Raw genomic sequence first — 18,834 nt, forward strand, 5'->3', positions numbered from 1 at the left:
TACCTCTGCCTGCTGCTCTCCCTGCTTGTGATCTCTCTCTCTCTCTCTCTCCTTCTCTGTCAAATAAATAAATAAAATCTTAAACAAATAAAGCTTCTCCTTCCTTCCTTTAAAAAAAAAAATTTTACTCTTATTCCCTGCACGGCTATGGAGGCTTCATATATATTGTCCTTCCCTCTCAAACTATGGGATTTTAGACCTGTCAAAAAGAAAAACCATAGGCCCCAAACGATGTCACTTTGGCCAGGTGTCACTTTGGCCAAGTCACCAAACCAAGGCTTAATAACACAACCTAATTGCAGTTCCAACCTTTGCCAGAAATGTAGTCAGGAATTTCCTGATAAGCACCAATGAGGCAAACTGTCACTTGGTGCTCTCTAAACCTTCAAAGTAAGGTGGGGTAATCTGCATTATAGGAAACCCTCCACTCTACTCCTAAGCGCAAAATCCTTTCTTTTCTTTTGCTAATAACTTCCTTGCTCCAACCTCCCTCCGATTAAAAAAAAAAACAACAACAAAAAACCCTTCCATTTTGTACAACTCCCCTCTACGAGGTAGATGGGATGCTGCCTGATTTAGGGATCATTTATTAAAGCCAATTAGACCTTTACATTTCCTCGATTGAATTTTTTTATTTAAGAGATAAAAAAATTATTTTAAAATCAGTTTCCAGTGAGCACCTTTTGGCGTTGCCCAGCTGATTGGCAATGCCTAGCTGACTGAGACATGATCTTTGAAGATCAGGGGATGATGGGTAGTGTGTCTCATTTCAAAGTACCACCTGTACTGTTTATTATTTACTATTTAAGTTATACTTTTTTACTTTTAAACATTTATTTTTAAAAGAAACACATATAGATGGGAAAAAAGACAGTTGTGAGGGGTACCTGGGTGGTTCAGTTGGTTGAGCAGCTGCCTTCCACTCCGGTCATGATCCCAAGGTCCTGGGATCGAGCCCCGAGTCTGCTTCTCCCTCTCCCCCTGCTGCTCCCCCTGCTTTTGCTCTCATGCACACACTTTCTCTCTCAAATAAATAAAATCTTTAAAGAAAAAAAAAGTTGTGAAAGATAGAGAAGAATCATGGCTTCAGACAGGAAGTATTAGCTGTACTAATAGAAGAGACTGAAAACATGAACCCAAGGTCCCAAGGGGCAGAGATTAGTGGGCAGGAAGATGCTGGGAGCAGGGCAGGGGCAGGGAGACCAAGGTTGTATGGCAGATCTGAAGAGGGGAACTCCACGTGGAGGTCAGGGAGGGTGGGGGAGGAATTGAGCTGGAATGAGGTTGGAGGGATATGGTGGAGGGGAAACATGCTGGGAGCTGAGACAGAGAAGGGATTGGAGAGAAAGGAGAAGCAGCAGTGATTTGGGGACACGTTCCTGAAAGGAAGGGCAAGATAAAGAGAGACCCAGGAAGGGGTGCTGAGGGGTTATGGTGTCCTTCTAAGGTTGGCAGGGCACTACAGCATTGCCTCTTAGCCTCTGAGGAATGAAGGTCACTCACGCACAGCCCAAAACCATATTTGGACCATCAGGGGCAAGATCCACCCTTTACAGAACACTGATGCAGAAGGAAGACCAGAGGGGCGCCTGGGTGGCTCAGTTGGTTAAGCGACTGCCTTCGGCTCAGGTCATGATCCTGGAGTCCCGGGATCGAGTCCCGCATCCGGCTCCCAGCTCAGCAGGGAGTCTGCTTCTCCCTCGGACCCTCCCCCTTCTCATGCTCTCTCATTCTCTCTCTAGCTCAAGTAAATAAATAAATCTTAAAAAAAAAAAGAAGAAGGAAGACCAGAGACCATACTCTGACATTAAGACTTTTTGGCAGGAAAATTTTCCAGGCCCTTAGGGCAAGCATATGCCTCTAAGGTTCTAATGAGGGCTGGACAAGGTGAGGAAGGGGGTATAAGGCAGGGATAAACTGCCTTGAAAGGGAGGAAAGCTTCTCGTGATAGTTGGGACAAATGGAGGCTGCGCTGGGGAAGAAGAGATGATGAGTTATATTTTCGGTATGGTCCCTGCCCACTCCCCTTTTACTGAGCCGGTTGGGATTGAGAGGGCATAACTAGCAAGAGAAAAAGAACATTTCCCACTCCCACATCCACCTCCAAGTCCATAGTGAAGGAGTGCTCTCATGTGAGTACAAACCCAGAGAATGTTGCCGGCAGCAGCCAAGAACCCGAGAGACATGGCCAGGTTGCACATCCCACGTGGTTCTTTTCTAGCCCATGACTCAGCAGCGGGCAGGTGGTAGAAGTTGCTGGAGTTTCACCAAGTTTCTTCACAACGGCGGTGAGTTTCCTTCCATTCCTGGAAATAGAGAAAAATGTCTGTGTAGAAGGCCCTGACAAAGCATATTTTCTGTAGAAGTTCATTAGCCAGAGAAGCTGCAATGGATTTTCCACATATGTGAATTCATGAGAAGCATCTGAGGACTGCAGAGACAGCATGATGCAGTGGCTGGGTATTCTGTGCTCTGAGATGTATCCATTTTATGAATGTGGCCAACTTACCCACTTTCTCTGAGCTTCAATCTTATCTATAAAATAGGGATAATAACACCTACCTCATAAACTTTACATGAAGTCTTGTTGAAAGGAAGAATCCAGATTCACGATTTTTCACAAGACCATTTTAATCTCACTTTTTTTTTTTTTTTTTGAAGTAAGCTCTACGCCCAACACGGGGCTTAAACTCACAAACCTGAGATCAAGCGTCACATGCTCTATCCACTGAGCCAGCCAGGCGCCCCTTCACAAGGCCATTTTAAGAACCATTGTATTTTCACTGGATCCCATTTGTTCACTCAACAATTCGATGAAAGAATGTTTCTTGGATGGCTAATGTGCACTCAAAACTGTGATGGCTACAAAAGAAGAGGTGCTCCCTTAACTCCTCTTCCAGGCATCTGCCTCCTGGTGGAAAAGCCAGAGAGCATGAGACCTGGTAAGGCCCCTGTGAAATTGAATGCTCAACGATGTTGTCATACCCTTCTGTGTCCCCAGAACTCCTGAAAGGGAGGCCATGCCACACTGGCTAAGGTGGGATGCATGAAAGGAAGGGTGTGGAGCAGAGCCTGGAAAGGCAGGATTTGGAGAAGCGGGAGAAAAGAGAGCATTCTCGGTATATATGTTCTGAGTGAGTGAATGAGTGAATGACTAAACAAATAAGCAAAGACAACAAAATCGGAGAACAGTAGGCATAACCTTAAGACCAGTCTAGGTGGACTGCGGAAATTGTAGAGTTGTGAGGAACAAGATAAGAGACCGTGCAGGTTGTAGAAGAGCTCTGGAAATGGCAGAACCTTCTGGTAGGAAGATGGAGTCTGGAGCTGGAGTGACAGGGTTGCGTTTGGACTCCGTCACTTATTGGCCATGTGACTTGAGCAAGTTACTTGATGTCTTTGTGCCTTCGTTTCCTCATCTGGAAAAAAAAATAGGGACAGCATTAATATCTACTTGATAGCATCGTTTTGAGGATTAACTGAGATAATGCATGTGAAACCTAAGTATAGTGCCAGCACCCCGTAAAGCTCCAAACTGTGAGCTTTTAGTCTCGGCATTTGTTTTATTAAAGGCTAAGAAGAGTATAGATTCAATATGAAACCTACAGGGAACCCGTGAAGCTCCTGGGAATGGGAAATGAGAACGGTGGGAGGGGGCAGTATTTGGAAAGAATCACTGGGCAGCAGAGTTTAGGCTGGCCAAAAGGAAAAGAGGGGGGGTCACAGCAAAGGTGCAGCCCCAAAGAGTCAGGGACTGGAAACAAGCCTCCCTCAAAAAGAGAAAGCCTGCCATCACTTGCTCATAGCTGTGTGGAAGTTGGAGTCTGGCACAGAAGCACTCAGTAACTCTATGAAACGGACTCCTCTAGATGCTGTGTAAGTTGGACATCTTTCTGGAACTCCCTGGCTCAATGGCAAACACTAGTGGAACTCCTCTAGGTCAAGTCCAAAGAGTTTTGTTTTGTTTTGTTTTTTTAAGATTTTATTTATTTGACACAGAAAGAGAGAGCACAAGCAGGGGGAGCGGCAGGTAGAGGGAGCGGAAGAAGCAGGCTCCCTACTGAGCAAGGAGAACGATGCGGGATGCGGGGCTCGCTGGGATCATGACCTGAGCCGAAAGCAGATGCTTAACCGACTGAGCCACCCAGGTGCCCCAAGTCCAGAGAGTTTTAAAGCACTGGAGAGGTCCACTAAGACCTGGCCTCTGGCTTATTTCAGTATCTTCTATTTATGGAAGCAGGCAAATGAACACATGTGAAACAAAGCCAATGAATGTGGCCAACGCAAGCACCAACTCCATTAGAGAATGACTGGATTCTTGTTTTGTGTCAGGGTATTAAAGAAATGAAACAAACAATTGTTCTTCTTATTCTCTTTCTTAGCTCACTGCTCTGCCAGAGTCTAATGGAATTTGAGGTCCAGGTCAAGGAAAAGAGGCGAACTCATCAGTTTGCTTCTGGCCATGGTTCAAGGTTTTGGTTTTTATCTGAGCAATGGATCTCACAGTTTTGTGCCTCTTTTTCTGATCTACATTTTTAAATTCTAATTTGCTAGTTACGAACGTCTCCATCGCAATTGACTAAAACGCTATTCAAATTGGCTTAAGAAAGAAGGAGAGAGATTTTATTTATTGGCTCATGAAACCAAAAATTCAAAGGTGAGTTTCAGGCGTGGCTGGATCCAGTCACTCAAACACTGTCACCAGGACTCTCCTCTTTTGCTTTCTCTGGCTCAGCTCTCTTTTCTCTGCATCTCAAGTAGTGCTTCTGGAAGTGTCAGAATTACATTCTCACAGCAGAAAGTCCCAGCAAACAAAAGGCATTCTCTTTCCCAACAGTCTTAAGAAAAGCTCCAGGTCTTAGTGTTTGCCTTGGCTTTGGGTAACTTGCTTTTTTCTGGATGTGTGGCTGGAGCCATGAGATGTGATACCTTAGCTACTTCCATGCTTTCCTCTGGAGCTGGGGGTGAGGTGAGGCACCACCAAACCCTACAGTTGAAAGTGTGCAAGGAATGGCTTCCCTAGGAAAGCTGAAGTTTAGTTACCATAAGTAGGAAACGATGCCAAGCAAACAAAAAACACAGCTGACCCCTTTAGGCCACCGATACCCAAACCACAAGCCTATGGCACAAGTAATACAACAGTCCAATAGGCTAACATTGAATCAAGTTGGGAGTCAATCTATCTTCTCCTGTATTTCCAGGAAAGCTGCATCCAATGGGGAGCAAATTTCAGCATTCAGAGGTTGAGCCTTGTTGAGATCTGGCATAAAACCTGCCATTGGTTTTACCTAAATGCACTTTCCTCTCTGGAAGCGTTACTTCTGAGGAAAGTGCTTCAGGGAGCACTTAATGCTTTAAATGTTTGTACAGCACACCTTGAGTTCTCAAGAAGCATCACATAAATGCCTGCGTTTTTAATTGTGACTTTTTGAAGCTCTGATTCCTCAAGTGGCCTGGTATTCAGATAATGATCTAAGGATCCCAGTCCTGGAGGAAAACACATTTTTCTCTTAGGCAATGACTCAGTGGAGTACGGCCATGAAATTCCCATCAACAGCTCTGAAGAATAGCCCTGAAATACTCAACCGTTATGTCCACTTGCATTTATATTTATAAAATGGACCGATAATAATAATTCAGCATATGACATATGAAGCATAAGAACTCAGGGCAACATTAAATCCACATATTCATGCAATACATTTGCTACACGCCTGCCATGTGCCAGGGACTCTCCTAAACTTTGGGGAAGTAGGAATAAACAAAACAGATTTAGAAAATCCTTCCTTAGATGAAGCTTACATTTGCAATAGTGTGTCCATTTGTGTACATCTTCCAGCTGCCTCTGTTATTGACAGGAAGTTTATACACCAATAAACAAACCTGGCAAAGTCTCAGTGAGTGCCTTATTCTCCTCTTCATAGGGATTAAAAGCAGGCTTCAGAGAGATGCAGACACCTGCTCCAGGAGCCACAGAAAGTAAGTGGTAGAGTCAAGACTGAAGTTCCTATCTCCTACCTGCCTTTTTACTATTCTCTCTTAGGGTGTGGATGGGGGGTGATGGGGAGTGGTGGGGACTCTGGCAAACCAGAGAACAAACTCTGCGCAAAGGGAGCCACTATTGGGCGCCTGGGTGGCTCAGTTGGTTGGGCGACTGCCTTCGGCTCAGGTCATGATCCTGGAGTCCCGGGATCGAGTCCCGCATTGGGCTCCCTGCTCAGCGGGGAGTCTGCTTCTCCCTCTGACCCTCTTCCCTCTCGTGCTCTCTCTATCTCTCATTCTCTCTCAAATAAATAAATAAAATCTTTAAAAAAAAAAAAGGGAGCCACTATTATTCAGCCACGTGTCACAGGGAAATGTGGCCCACTGCAGCTAGGTTTTCTGAGTTTTCAAGAGGAGCCCGCAAACAGGATTTTGACGTGAAAACTGATTTTTAAAACACTGTGAAAGCCAAAAAAATAATCTGGCATAATTCAGGCCCTGAGTCTGCCCCTCTATTGGAGGTCACAGTGTGGCCAGGAGCGTCCGTGGGGAGGTAAGACTCCAGATAGCAGCTCCGAAACTCAGTGTGGGTAGGAAGCTGCAAAAACAGCTGTGGTCCTTGCACACAAGTATTTCATAACGCTGAAGTAGAAAAATGGTGGCTGTTTACTAAAAAAAGCGAAGTCCTTAATGAAAGGTAAGAGTGAGAACGCAGCTGGAACATTCCACACAACCCACCCCGCCCCAACCCCGGCCAGTGTGGAAGAAGTTGGCGGAGAACCATCCTATGGTGGGTTGACAAGCCACGCTTGTCTGAAAGGGAAAATTTAACTTGAGGGCAGGCTTCGTGTTACATCTGAGGTCCTAATAATGATCATTATGCTGTCAGTGCACAAGACGTGGTTCAAAATAATTCTCCTCCTAAAAGTCACATTCTACTCGCTTCCTGGCCCTTCCTCGCCTCTTCCACCCCGTGGCCTCCCACACTCAGCAAGCCTTTCCTCTTCCCCACCCCATTTGCCAAGGGATGACAGCCACCGGACATATGGAGGTCTCCTCCCGGGGGGGGGGGTCTGGGGCCGGAACAGAGTTGGTGGTGGCCCGACCTCTTCCTGTCCTGGCTTTTGGGGGAAGGGAGGGAACCCAAAAGAGCTTTAATGTTTTTTAAATGTTTTAAAAAACATTTGCACCATCAATAGAATGAAACACTGCAAGAGAATAGTTTTACTTAAAAGGTGTAAAGGAATTCCCATCCTCCAGATCTTAAGATCAGAAAACCTCTGTTTACTACAAGAATTGTTTCAGAGAGGGAGTGAAATCTGGCACATGAAAAATCCCATTCCTGTCCGCTCAGGATAGTAGCTTTGCAGCCATATGCCGTGAGTGTTTCATCACAGCCAAACGGGACTGCGTGGCATTGGGGACAGATTTGCCGCTGCCGCCGCCTCAACCACCTCCTTCTGTTGCGGGAGGCAGGTGGGTGGCAGCGCTGTGAGATGCGCAGATCAGGCAAGGGCTCTGGCTGGGACCTCACAACTCCGTTTGCACCATGAGGCCCTGGGAGCCTCTTCTTTGGAAAACACATGAAGCAAGGACCTAGATTCTTTCTTTCTTTCTTTTTTTTTAAAGATTTTATTATGAGCGAGAGAGCAAGTAAGAGAGTGAGCGAGAGCATGAGCAGGGGGGAGGGGTAGAGGGAGAAGCAGACTCCCCGCCAAGCAGGGAGCCCCTTGTGGGGCTTGGGCTCGATCCCAGGACCCTGGGACCATGACCATAAGCAGGAGCCAAAGGCAGGCACTTAACCGACTGAGCCACCCAGGCCCCCAGGACATACATACTTTCTGAACAGGACGAGACAAAGAGAACTTGTACTGTGCCCTGCTCCCTTGCTTGGAAGATCATTTAAGATTAAGAGATAAAGTGACCTCTCCCACTTGTGGAGGCAGGGCGGTGCTATGATTTGAAAGGTCCAGAGGCCCATGTTCCAGGCCGGGTTCCCCTGCATCCTGGCTTTGGGACCCAGAACAATTTACTAAACCTCTTGAGGCCTCAGTTCCCTCATCTGTAAAATGGAAATAATAATAGGACCAAGCTTGCAGAGCTGCAGTGAAGGTTGGTTGGTGCACAGAGTAGAAGCTGCTCTTTCTTCGGGGAACTCACACAGAGTTCACCATGGCCTCCGTGAATCCCCCCCATACCCACCCCCATCTACAACCTAGGAGAAGGTGCGTATGCAGACCTGAGCTTCAGCCTTGGCCCCACCCCTAGTTTCTGTGGCTCCCTGGACACGTAATCAGGAGTTACACATGATGAGGAGACACAAGCTACCTTTGCTCTCACTCCATCCTGAGCCCTATTTTAGACGCCACCTTTGCCTGAATTGCCGGACTGCTTTGGCCACATTCCAGATGAGAATGCACCTGTCCCACCTCCTGCTCCAGGCCCCTGGAGCAGCCAAAATGGTAGCACCCGTAGGTATGGTGTCTACCAGCGTCAGAGTGGGAGTGGCCCTCAGCCCTTTGTCCATATGCAGTTTCTCGGGCTCCATTCTAGACCCATTGCTTCTGACTCCCTGGGACCAGGGCCTAAGGATCTTCAAGTAACGAGCCCTGTGAGGGAGCAAGTGCACATTAGAGTCCGCATCGATGGCCCCCTGGTGCCTCAAACTGCATATCTTTTCCTCAACCTGTTTCTCCTCATTGGTCCTATTTAACTCATCAACCCCCAGGGGAGCCAGGCCTCCAAGCCAGAAATCACGTGGTCCCCCAGCTTCAGGACAGGCCCAGTCACCTCTTCACAGAGTTCAGCCCTTCTCCCTGCCCTGCCTGCCCCTGTTCAGGCCTATCCCCGTGTTCTCATTCCAGAACCAGCGGTCCTGCTCTCCACCTGCCCGTTCTGGAGGGCTTGATTTGCAGTGTTAACTTAGGGGCGCCTGGGGGGCTCAGTTGGTTAAGCGTCTGCCTTCAGCTCAGGTCATGATCCCAGGGTCCTGGGATCGAGCCCCACATCGGGCTCCCTGCTCAGCGGGGAGCCTGCTTCTCCCTCTTGGTCTCCCCCTGCTTGCGCTCTCCCTCTCTCTCTGACAAATAAATAATAAAATCTTAAAATGAAATGTAAACTTGGCCCTCATACTTCCTTACTTAAAATTCTTTAGGGTTTTTCCATCCTCTGCAGGATCCAAAAGCCTGTCCCTACAGCCTCAGATCTCCTGCCACTTCCCTGCCTACCCTGCAGGGAAAACTCCAGCTAGACTGACATTATGCTTAGGTCTTCGAATGTTCCATGGGGATGCATGTCTCTGGGCTTCTATAGACACAGTAACCTCCACTGGAATATCCTCTCTCCTCTGCTACTCTTCCTTAAATCTCGACTGAAATGTCACCTCTAGGAAGCCTCCCAGTAGTGCTGAGTAATCCTCGCACAGTAAAATGCACAGGGATGTGCATTTTATTCATTTCAAATTCCAAACCTTTATCAGGGCTGATAAGGTCCTTCGAGATCTGGCTCCTGCCCACCTCTCCACCCTGTCTCCTACCACTCTCTGCTCCACCCACTTCACCCAGTCACACCGGCCTTCGGACTGTTGCCGAGAGCACCAAACGGCTTCCCACTTCTGGGTCTACGTTCCCGCAGTGACGTCTTCCTAGAATGCCCTCCCCTAGATCTTTCCATGGCTGGCTCCATCTTGACATTCAGATCTCTGCTCCAGTGTCACCTCCTCAAGAGTCCTTCCTTGCCCAAGCAATCAGAAGTAGTCTTCCCTCTCCATTTTTCTCTCTTATAATACCATATTCTCTTCCCTTTGGAGCACTTGTCACAAGCCATAGCTCTTTCTCGTTCAAAATCAGCCTTATTGAGGTCTAATTTGCATAAAGAAAAGGCGTACAGTTAGATGAGTTTTGACAAATACCCATATATCCACCACTCTACTCAAGATATAGAGTATTTCCAAAACCCATTCAATTTTCCTGATCGCTCTTTCCAGTCAACATCCCCCAGCCCCTACCCGTCCAGGGCCAGCCCTAGCCAACTGCTTCTCTACTTCCGGTTCCCATGGCTTTCTTTTGCTTGTTCTAGAATTTTATTTAAATGTAATCATATGGTATGTGTTTTTTGACCTGGCTTCGTTCACTCAGCCTAATGTTTTGGAGGTTTATTCCAGTTGTAGTGCTTATCAGTATTTGTTTCTCTATTACTGAGTTGCAAGTGATTGTATGAATATTCTACAATGTATCTATTGGCCTGTTGATGGACACCTGGGCTATTTCCAGTTTGGGGCTAAAATAAATAAAGCTGCTCTGACAATTCGTGTACAAGTCTTGTGTGTGAACATCCTTTTTTATTTCCTTCAGGTAAATAACTACAATGGAGATCGCTAGGCAGATGGTAAGTGTATGTGTAATTTTATAAGATACTGCCAACCTTTTTTCCAAAGTGCTTTTCCATTTCACGCTCCTACCAGCAATGCATGAGAATTCCAGTTGGTCCGTGTCCTTGTCAACACTTATTACCAGTCTTTTCAATTTTTAGCCATTCTAATGGGTGTATGGTGTCATCTTGTGGTTTTAATTTACATTTCCCTAATGGCTAGTACCATTGAACAACTTTTCATGTGCTTATGAATATTTGTATATTTTCTTCTAAGCTATTTGCTAAAATCTTTTGCCATATTTTAATTTGGTTGTTTGCCTTCTTCTTATTGAGCTATATATTTCTCTGTATGTTGTGGATGCAAATTATTATCAAAAATATGTATTGCAAAAGTTTCTTCTATTCTGTGACTTACCTTTTCATATTCTTAATGCTGTCTCCGCCCCTTTTTATGATTAGTTTTACCTGTGATCTAAGAAAACTCTGCCTATCCCGAGGTCATGTAGATTTTCTCCTATGCTTTCTTCTAGAAGTTTTATAGTTTTTCTTTATTAAATACTTAGTTCTTTGATCTATTTCAAGTATGTTATGAAGTAGGGATTGAGATCCACTGTTTTCCTTTTGGATATTCAGTTACTCCAGCATCATTTGTTGAAAAATCTATCCCTTCAACCGTAGTTATTTAAATTCTGTTTTCTTTTTTTAATTATTATTTGTCTCTCCCACTAGACTACAGGCTCCATATATTTGTTCTAATTTAATCTGAGCTCTTTTCCATCCCTGCTACCTCCTTGCAGGGAAAGCAGAGAAAGAGCTTACTTGCAAGTCACTTCTAGACCTGATTCTAGGGGGCAGGAGCAGGGGAGTGGGGACAGCGGATGGGAAGGAAACCAAGCCAGGACATGGTGTGCTTTGGAGCTGGTCACTGCTGCGGGGAACTGGGGCTCCATCCTGCAGGGACCGGCTGAGTGCACCTCAGAGCCTCCACCCAGTGTCAGAGAAGGGAGCAAATATCTCCCAACTCCAGCTCCGTTGGTCAGTGGTTGCCCCAGCAGGATTAGCCTCCCCAGACCAGCAGACCACGGTGCTCGAGGTCAGAGAGAAGCCCTGGGCAGAAGGCAAGAGCCATGGGGAGCAGCTAAGCCAAGGGGTTTTCACCTGCTCCAAGCTGGTTGCCAGGATGCCAGATGAGTAAAAGGTGGGTCAGGAGGATGCGCGAAGGGTCAGAGTTTCTGATACACGCTCATTCATCAAGTATTTATCGAGTGTCTCCTCTGTGCCAGGCATTGTGTTGAGCAGTGGAGACAGTCATCCAAAAGCCAATCCCTACCCTTGGGATGGAGACAGACAGCAACCGATTCAGGGACTGTTGTATATTCCACCAAGAAGAGGTCAGTGCCATGAAGAAAAACAAAACGGGCTAAGAGAATTGTGAAGGTGAGTGCAGGGATGGGGCTTATTTTGACCATCAGCAAGTTTCTCCGAGAAGCTGAGGTTAGAGAGTGAGAGAATGAGCCATGTGGATACCCGAGGCAAGAACATTCCAGGCAAAAGGAACCACAAGCGAAAAGCCTTGAAGGAGGAACTAGCTTAGGGCGTTAGAGAAAACAGGAGGTCGCTGGGGCTGGAGCAGAGCTAGGGGCAGAGCCTCTAAGAGGTCTGGAAAGGCCTCAGAAATGAGTTTGAATTTTATTCAATGGGAAGCCATTGATGGGAAGCCACTGAAGGGCTTTAAGAAGTTCTAACAGTCTTATTGATGACTTAAAAGTTATGTGAGACACCGTTACACACATATTAGGATGGCCAGAATGAGGAAAAAAAAAAAAAAAAAAAGGAGGCCGATCGCCGGATGGGCAGGTTGCAAAGCCAAGGCCACTGTCACACGTGCTGCTGGGAGTGCAAGGCGGGGCGGCCAGCGAGCAGAAGAGGCCGGGGATTCCCCAAAAGATAAACTTAGACTTAACTGTGCGACCAGCGATCCCACTCCTACGCGTTTACCCAAGTGAAATGAACCTTACGTTCACATCCAAACCTGTACACCAACGTTTGCAACTTTATGCATCATCGCCAAAAGCCAGAAATAATTCACATGTCCTTCAGCTGGTGGACGGCTAGCCTGGGGTCCATCTGTGCAAGGACACTCCTCAGCCACTAAAGGAGATGGACCATTGAGAATACACACGACAACCTAGACAGACCTCAAGGGCATTATGCTTAGTGAAAAAAATTCCATGCTGTGTGATTTCATATACAAAACATTCTCAAAATGATAAGACTGTTATAGAGTTGGAGAACAGGTTAGTGATCCCCAGGGGACAGGGAGGCATGAAGTGAGCGTGGGTGTCCGTACAAAGAGGCAGCAATAGAAAGTCCTTCCATGATGAGGTCACAGTTACCTTCCTTGGATGTGGTGGTAGATACACAGATCCATACATGGGATTTAAGTGCATAGAACTATACATACATCCATGAACACAAATGAGTACAGGTTATAAAATGGTGAATACAGAATAAGGTCTGCAGTGTAATTAACAGTAATGTACCAAGGTCAGTGCCCTGGTTTGGATATTTTCCTACAGCTCTATATAAGATGTATAAGATCTATATAAGATGTCACCATTGCAGGGAGCTGGTTAAATGGTACACAAGACTAATTTTTTGCATCTTCCTGTCAGTCTATAATTATTTCAAACTAAAAATTTAGAAACAAAACTGTGACAAATGGGTAAAAAGTTACAAAAGACTTTTTTGAAACGGGACACTTGCAAATGGATGGGTAGTAGATGACACTTGAGAACTGATGTCACCTTTCTCAGTGTGACATGCTTCTCAGTTGTCCTCATTCTTGGGTAATACGTGTAAAGTTTTAGAGGGGAAGTGTCAGTGTCTACCATGTACTTTCAAATGGTGCAGCTAATATATGCCTATGTATACACATCATTTTAAAATATAGCAAAATGGAAACAATTATTGAATCTAGGGAGTAGGTTTATAGGTGTTCACTGTATTATTATTTTAACTTTATATTTGAAAATTTTTGTAATAAAAAGTGGAAAGAAAGAAAAAAGGCACAAACTGCTGATGGGTACAACAATCTGGATGACTCTCAAAACATCATGGTGAGTAAAGAAGCCAGATGCAAAAGGCTACATACTGAAAGATTCCGTTTTGTGAAAGTCAAAACTATTAGGACAGCGATGGAGGATTGGTGACTGTTAGTGGCTGGGGATGGGGGAGGGGCTGGTCACTAAAGAGCAAAGGAAAATTCAGAAGGTGATGAACATATTCTATATTATGATTGCTATGATGGTTCCATGACTGTGTCTGTCAAAATTCATAGAACTTTACACTAAAAAAAAAAAAGGTGATTTTAACGTGTGTCAATTATACCTGAAAAAAAAAAAAAAGAAGGAGAGGAAGTTATCGTGTACGGAACTATTAAAAGCAAGCTACATGAGGGTAAAATCCTCTCTCTCCGAGACTTGTTCACTGTGCTTAAAACACAGTTGGCATCTAATAAGCACTGAATAAATATGAGCTAGTATGTGCAGTAAGTTTTTTCCCCCAGTAAAGGCCCTGCGTCACAGGGACCGCGTACTGAGCCGTGGGGTGTGGCACAGGCTTGGCACAGAGCACCTGCCTGATGGGTGATGTGGCTTCGTCTTACTCACGTGGGTTTGACTTTTCCCCGTTGCATCATCAGGAGCAGCGAGGTCCTTCAGTGTCTTGTATTCTGGTGCTCTCTGGCTGGAGGGAGCTCTGTTGGCCATCTCAGGGGCCAGCGACAGCCCCAGGAAGTGACAAGCGGCTGCTCCCACAGACGTAGGTAAAGGAATTTCCCTTTCTCTGGAGACTTGTCAATCAAAACCAAACTTCCTTCTCCGGACTAACTCCTTTTAAAGAGAAGGAAGAACTTATCAATTCCCTTTGCAACGTGCTAAAGCCTAACGTGCTAAGTAAACATGACACATTGTTTTCCAACATAATAATAACCACCACTTAGCTTTCTCAGTGCCAGGGCCCTTTATGGGTACCGGGTTAGTCTCACAGCAGTTGAATGGGGTGGCTACTGTTAGGAGCTCATCGTACAGGTGAAAGAGCTGAGGTTTGGAGAGGTGAAGGGACTTGCCCTTGGCCACATCCTGGGGTGCTCAGACAGCTGACCCTGCACTTACCTGCTCTACCATGTGGCCTTTCACAGAGCGCCTGCCCTCTTGAGCCACCCGCCCTACTGCTGCTCAGGGTACCACTTTTATGTGGGTTCAGCAGCGCCACGTGGGCCATGGAAGTCTCTTCCTCTGGCCCAGAATGGGATGATCTCCCTTCTGTGGGGTGAGTACTTGCCTCTAGGTCAAATATGGAAGGCGAGGGGAGGAGGGGGCGTGAAGGAAGCCAAGGGCAGGGAAGAACATGCAGAAAACACCAGATGCTCTTTCTAACTTTAAAAAAACACAGGCATTAGAGAACAGAGATTTTTATCACAGTTTGTTAGAAGGGGGAAGAGCAGGCTGTGTAGTAAGAAAGGGCTTCTATCCAGACCTCAGAATTGGGACCGAGTCCCGATGATAATGACAAGAAAGATGGTAACGATGACAATAGTCACTGACGTGGTGCCAGGTGCTGAGCTAAACACTCCCCATGAATGACCTCAGGTAGCTTTTCTGTTTTTTTTTCATTTCCATTTTCATATTAGAAAATGGAGGTCCAGAGAGTCCATACACGAACTCATAGACATATTTTCATACTGTACAGATTCATATACATTGAACGAGGTCAGGAGGGACACTCATGAAACTTAACAATAGTAGTTACCGGAGGAGGGCGGTGAGTGTGACAAAGGGGGAGAGCTTTAGCTTTTTATTGAATTGTGTAATATTTTTTACAATGGGAACGGTGGTGGTACCCGTGGGTGTGTACTTAAAGAATGGCCAAAAAAAAAAAAAAAGATGGGAGGTTGCAAAGGTTGTGCCGGAGGATCCCATAACTAATTTGGAGCAGAGTCTCTCAGAAGGCAGCTCTCAGTCCTTACCCCCTACCCACCCCGCGCCACGCCTTTGCAGGAGAGAGCCCTTGGCTCCGGCCCCCACACTCCTGATGGTGCAGAGAGGGGAGGAAAGGACTTTTGAGAGGTGTCGGCTTTCCCTGGGCTTTCTGGGGGGACTGGGCAAGTTGCGCGTCCCGGGCCTCCGGGGAGCGGGTCGCTCGGGTTCCAGCCCCCGGGCCCGCCCACTGTCACGGAGTGGACTCCCGGCCAATCAGACCCGGGTGATGGCACGCCGGGGATGAGAGTGGCAGGAAATCAAGGTCAAGGCCCCCGGACACAATGAGGCCATTGTCGGTCTCCAAGTCAGTTGACTTTCGAGCAGCAGTTCCCCATCCACCCTAGTTCCTTCTCCCCAGCCCCGCCCCTTGCCAGGAAGTCACCTGAACCCACTATTTCTTTTTCGGCCCCCGCCGGAGGGCAGCCGCATTCCGAGTCCTACCCCAGACGGGGGAGCCGGGCCGCCCCCTGCATTGCGTGTTATGGCCACCAGGTGGCGGTAGAGCACCACACTTCCGAGGGCGGGGAGCAAGGCCCGGGGCCAGCCGCTCAATCACGGATCAGGGCGTGGGGGACACTGCCCTTCCGTTTTATCCACAAAACTAAGTGAGGTTATACTTTCCCTTCACCTTTTACTCTGAGGTCACCAAAATCTGGAAACTCAGGGGCTTTTCTCTCAGCAAATGGCAAAATGCCCGTGGGCTGCAGCACTCTTCCTCGATGGCCAGGAAAACTGAGGGAAACCTCTTTACTACGCACATCACAGCAGGTGAAACTGACAAACGCTGGGCCATGTTGCACGTGTCACTTAACCTCTCTGGCCTGGATTAATCAACTGGTTGATTAATTGATTATGTTAGGGTATAAACGTTATCTGTGAAAGGCCTCCCCGCTGTCTCAACGATGTCCTCCTATGTTGTTCTCCCGCAAAACCGGCTGTAGTTTTCCTTCTGGGCATGTATCACAATTTGTAATTGGATACATCATATTTGTCTGATTCTTTCCCAGTAGAATATATGCTCCGTGAGAGCAGGGTCTCGGTCTGTTTTTTTGTTGACCAGTGCATCCTTGGCGCCTAGTACAGGATCTGGAACATAGCAGGTGTTCAGGAAATGAATGAGGGCCCTAGTAAGCCCCCGGGGGGGTGGGCTTCCGGTTCCTGACAGTCCCACGTGCCTGAATATAGTGCCTGAGCCCCCTGAGCAGGTGGGACCTGCCCCAGACTATCAAATTAGAGAAGCTTGCCCTGACAGCAGAGAGAGCTTTGGGGTTAAGACTTGTGCTTCCAGGCTCTGGCTTCACAATCTCACCTCAACCCCTCACATGCTGGGCCATTTTGCACGTGTCACTTAACCTCTCTGAGTTTCAGCTTCCTCACCTGTAAAATGAGGATGAAAATGGCCCCTGTCTCTGGAGGTCGTTTGGGGGATTCAGAGGGATAATCAGGGAGGGGGCTTGGCCCAGCGCCCAGGACACAGTAAGCACTGGGTGGGTATTAGGCAATATCGTTATTGCTGTTGGCCGAAGCCCGCGTGCTCAAGGCAGGTGCCGGCCGAGGTTGGCAGTCTTGGGCCGAGAGGGCCCTTGCCCTGGGACCTGCCCCTTGGCAGTTCTGGTTTGGTTTCTTCTGTGAACGGGCATAGGAATTTGAGGCTGGTGGGGGCCCGTCCCTGTCTCCAGCGGCAGGTCTTATCCTCTGATGGGGGCAGAGCTGCCTCTGCTGCAGTCGCCCCTGGGGACACCCTCTTGCTGCCGCTCAGCCTCCCCGGGACACTGTGGGTCCAGGCAGGCCGTCGTTTACCTTACACGTGGCCCTAGGGGCGGTGATGAGCAAAGGGGCAAAGCTAACTTGTCTTTGCCCTCAAGAAGCACCCAGTCCTGGGGGGAGGGGGGGTGGAGACGGTGATTAAAGCCACACTTAGCACTGCAGTAAGGGGACAGGACCTCAGGAAGCCATCTGTGAGTTGGGAGCTGAGGGATGGGAATGAGGAGGTATCAAGATCCGCCCCCCCCCACCTTAAAACAGCCCCTTCTGGGGACTGCTCCAATCACCCAGTGGAACACCAGGCCTGTCCTGGGCCAGGCAAGTGGTCGGAAGGAGTAGACTAAAAACAAATGAACCCCGACGACACAGGCTCCTCCTGAGATCCGCTGCCCTTCCCTTGTGTCACTGGGTGACGGCCCCACACCATGTCAGGTCCCCAGCTCCAGCCCTGAGGAAGAAGGAGGAGCCTTTCAGGGCGGTGGGCAGGAAAGGCCTTCCACAGGCAGAAGGGCCTATGAGGGGGGAGCCTGGAGGCGTGCTGGCGCGAGGTCAGCATCCCTGGCTGCCACAGGGAGTTTTATGGCCCCTCTGCACAGTGGGCCAGGGGTGAGCCGGTGGCTCTGAGCGCCCTCACACACCCGCCACCAGCAAATTGGGGTAGCGGGGGAGCTGAGAGCATGGACTCTGGGGGCCCAGCCCCGCTGCGTCACCAGCTTCGGCAAATTACCTAACCTAAACTTCAGTCTCCTTGCCTAGAATAGCACCAACCCTCCTAGGGTGGTTTTGAGGGTTTAGGGAGATAATACATGAACTCTTCTGGCACAGAGTGGGCACTTACTAATCGCAGGCATAACTGTTACCCATTCTTTCATGAGCTCCTTTATCACAAGGTTCTGCCAGTTTGGAGATCAGGAACCTGGGATCCAGAGAGGTTAAGTAGCTTGCTTCGAGTCTCGGGATTTAAACCCAGGTTCCTTTGACTCCAAAGCCTGTGTTCTTGGGAGGTGAGGGAGGGGGTGTCAGGGGTCCCAGGCATGGTGGGGTCGGAGTAGGAAGCAGGGCGAGAACCCCCAGGGCAGGTAGGGGGCTGAGGCCACCTACAGAGCCCTGGCATGCCGTCCTGCCAGGCCGAGCCACAAATCTCTGCTTAGCTCTGGCCCCAGGATATTGTGGTGCCCTCTCCCTCACCCACTGTGGCCTGTTGGCCTGGACCCCTGCCCTTCTCTTGTTTTCTGGGCCAAGGGCAGTATCTCATCTCACAAGTGACCACAGCTTCTGTGATGTGGGTGTGCCGCTGCCGCTGGCCAGGCTGGGCCCAGTCGGTGGGCCAAGCAGGGCTCAGGCCCCATCCGTGTGCCCGGCTATACTGCCCCTCGCTCGCTCCCCTCCCCGTGACATACCCAGGCAGTCCCCACCTTGGAGACACCGTGCCAAGTGTGTTACAAGCACAGTGAACAAAGCTAAGGCAGGTAAGATCTTGGCATCCTGTGTGTTTTAAACAAATACAGGGTTGGGAGCATTGAGCCCACCCTGCTCCCTCCCCAGCGCCGGAGGGGTGGGCCAGGACCGGGGCGGGGGCAGAACTGGGCTCAAGATAAGTGGAGGTCAAGAAAGAAAGAAAGAAAGAAAAAGATAAGCCGAAGTCAGATGGGCCGCAGAGCGCAGAGGATGCTGC

The 18,834-nt window shown here is 48.2% G+C and overlaps 1 protein-coding gene across 2 annotated transcripts in view; it reads right to left on the minus strand.

Annotated features, from left to right (window-relative positions):
• Positions 1–43: 43 nt before the first annotated feature.
• Positions 44–18,834, minus strand: part of PURA (purine rich element binding protein A) — a 64,063-nt gene continuing 45,272 nt past the window's right edge. The window contains exons 2-4 of one of the 2 annotated variants that reach the window (XR_003204473.2): positions 14,025–14,246; positions 3,301–3,419; positions 44–2,306 (exon numbers count right to left, since the gene is read on the minus strand). The gene's annotated coding sequence lies outside the window, so the exon portion shown is untranslated. Of the gene's footprint in view, positions 2,307–3,202; positions 3,420–14,024; positions 14,247–18,834 lie in introns of both variants that reach the window. The other variant, XR_012376748.1, reaches the window with a different exon arrangement.

Source organism: Callorhinus ursinus, unplaced genomic scaffold (genome assembly GCF_003265705.2).
Source record: "Callorhinus ursinus isolate GAN/ISIS: 27379988/994484 unplaced genomic scaffold, GSC_fseal_2.0 scaffold83, whole genome shotgun sequence".
Lineage (NCBI taxonomy): Eukaryota > Metazoa > Chordata > Mammalia > Carnivora > Otariidae > Callorhinus > Callorhinus ursinus.